Genomic DNA, 3,261 nt, shown 5'->3' on the forward strand with positions numbered 1-3,261 from the left:
GGTTATAACCAGGGCTGGAGGAGGAGAGGACTGGAGCTCCAGGGTTATAACCAGGGCTGGAGGAGGAGAGGACTGGAGCTCCAGGGTTATAACCAGGGCTGGAGGAGGAGAGGACTGGAGCTCCAGGGTTATAACCAGGGCTGGAGGAGGAGAGGACTGGAGCTCCAGGGTTATAACCAGGGCTGGAGGAGGAGAGGACTGGAGCTCCAGGGTTATAACCAGGGCTGGAGGAGGAGAGGACTGGAGCTCCAGGGTTATAACCAGGGCTGGAGGAGGAGAGGACTGGAGCTCCAGGGTTATAACCAGGGCTGGAGGAGGAGAGGACTGGAGCTCCAGGGTTATAACCAGGGCTGGAGGAGGAGAGGACTGGAGCTCCAGGGTTATAACCAGGGCTGGAGGAGGAGAGGACTGGAGCTCCAGGGTTATAACCAGGGCTGGATGAGGAGAGGACTGGGGGGGATGGATGGTAGGCTCTGTCAGATGGACCAGTAGGTCTAGTGTTGAGACCCCTTCCTTCCTTCCCTCCCCACTGGGGCAGGATAAGACTGGAGTGTTAATCAGCCCCCCTCCCTTGTTACCCCTCATCACCCCTAAACCCTCATTCTCACCAACAAACCAGCCCCCCTCTGCCTCAACCCCTCTCTCACAATCCCCCCCCCCTCCCTCATCCTTAACCTTTGCACCTAAACTGTCCCTAAAAGCTTCCCACCCTCTCATTCTGAACGGCGCTGCCCGTGCGCTCACAGACGCCGTAATGGGACAGAGACAACATTGTGATCTCTTAACATCTCTGTGATGCACTAATCTTTATGAAACCCTGAACAAAACAGATGGATACAAAGTCTCTCGTTCCATTTGTGTTAAAAACAACATGCTTTATTGACGGGACCTTCCTTTGCCAAAACAAAGTCATGTATAATGTCTCCATAGCAGAAAGATGACAAATGTTTTAAATGCTTTTTATTTTCTCTCAGTGAAAATAATACTGATGTGATGAGCTGAATATGACTAACGCACAGACAGTCAACACACTGGACACTCTCTCAGCGCGTACCGTAGTGTACCGTACCTCACCGTACCGTACCTCACCGTACCGTAGTGTACCGTACCTCACCGTACCGTAGTGTACCGTACCTCACCGTACCTCACCGTACCGTACCTCACCGTACCGTAGTGTACCGTACCTCACCGTACCTCACCGTACCTCACCTCACCGTACCTCACCGTACCTCACCGTACCGTACCTCACCGTACCGTAGTGTACCGTACCTCACCGTACCGTAGTGTACCGTACCTCACCGTACCGTACCTCACCGTACCGTAGTGTACCGTACCTCACCGTACCGTAGTGTACCGCACCGCACCGTACCTCACCGTACCGTACCTCACCGTACCTCACCGTACCGTACCTCACCGTACCGTAGTGTACCGTACCATAGTGTACCGTACCTCACCGTACCGTACCTCACCGTACCGTAGTGTACCGTACCATAGTGTACCGTACCTCACCGTACCGTACCGTAGTGTACCGTACCTCACCGTACCGTACCGTAGTGTACCGTACCTCACCGTACCGTACCTCACCGTACCGTAGTGTACCGTACCTCACCGTACCTCACCGTACCGTAGTGTACCGTACCGTAGTGTACCGTACCGTACCGTAGTGTACCGTACCGTGTGTGTGTGTGTGTGTGTGTGTGTGTGTGTGTGTGTGTGTGTGTGTAGTAGCTAGTAGACGTGTCTCAGTCTGGTCTGATGAAAGTACTATAACATTCACTTCACTGGGCTGTCTAGCAGTAACCCATGACGACTAACCAAAACAACACTAACAACTGAAACTGTTTAAAAACAGAACTGGGGCATGTTGACAAGCATTTCACTACACCTGCAATAACATCTGATAAACACCTGTATGTGACCAATAACATGAGATTTGATTTAAACTGCTGCTGTAGACTGAATACGATTCATAGATTCAACTATGAACTATATACAGTGCTGTAGACTGAATACGATTCATAGATTCAACTATGAACTATATACAGTGTTGTAGACTGAATATGATTCAACTATGAACTATATACAGTGTTGTAGACTGAATATGATTCATAGATTCAACTATGAACTATATACAGTGTTGTAGACTGAATATGATTCAACTATGAACTATATACAGTGTTGTAGACTGAATACGATTCATAGATTCAACTATGAACTATATACAGTGTTGTAGACTGAATATGATTCAACTATGAACTATATACAGTGTTGTAGACTGAATATGATTCAACTATGAACTATATACAGTGTTGTAGACTGAATACGATTCAACTATGAACTATATACAGTGTTGTAGACTGAATACGATTCAACTATGAACTATATACAGTGTTGTAGACTGAATACGATTCAACTATGAACTATATACAGTGTTGTAGACTGAATATGATTCAACTATGAACTATATACAGTGTTGTAGACTGAATATGATTAATAGATTCAACTATGAACTATACACAGTGTTGTAGACTGAATACAATTCAACTATGAACTATATACAGTGTTGTAGACTGAATACAATTCAACTATGAACTATATACAGTGTTGTAGACTGAATACAATTCAAATATGAACTATACACAGTGTTGTAGACTGAATATGATTCATAGATTCAACTTCCTGTGCGTTGCTTGTGAAAATCAAAGAAGTGCCAGACCAACAGTCTGGTCTCTGGTGATGTGAGCAGTTACACCCCAAACAAACCAACTCAGATCAAACAGAAAGCTTGGAGACATGGCACATCCCAAATGGACAAACCTGTTCCCTATATAGTGCACTACTTTTCACCAGTACTATATAGGGAATAGGGTACAGTTTGGGACACGGCCTAGAAATCTGAGGACCTCGTACACATTTCAAAAACTTCTTCCTCTCTCTCATGATTATAAATGTCATTGTGTCTTTTTTATATTGTATTCATTATTCTAAAATGGTATATCTATACATGAATCCTATGGTTCCAGTATGTTCCAACTGTAGCAATAGTATTTCTGCTGGTGTTGAGCTTTAAAGCATGCTGCTCTGTTGGTCGGTCCAGTTCTATCTGAATACCACAGTGGATCTGAACTGGGCCTGTATTCCTAAAGCGTCTCAGAGTAGTAGTGCTGATCTAGGATCAGGTCCTCTCTGTTCATGTGATCTCACTCATTATTATCTAAAAGGCCAAACTGATCCCAGATCAGCACTAGGATCTGGTCCTCT

This window comes from Salmo salar, chromosome ssa17 (assembly GCF_905237065.1).
Source record: "Salmo salar chromosome ssa17, Ssal_v3.1, whole genome shotgun sequence".
Lineage (NCBI taxonomy): Eukaryota > Metazoa > Chordata > Actinopteri > Salmoniformes > Salmonidae > Salmo > Salmo salar.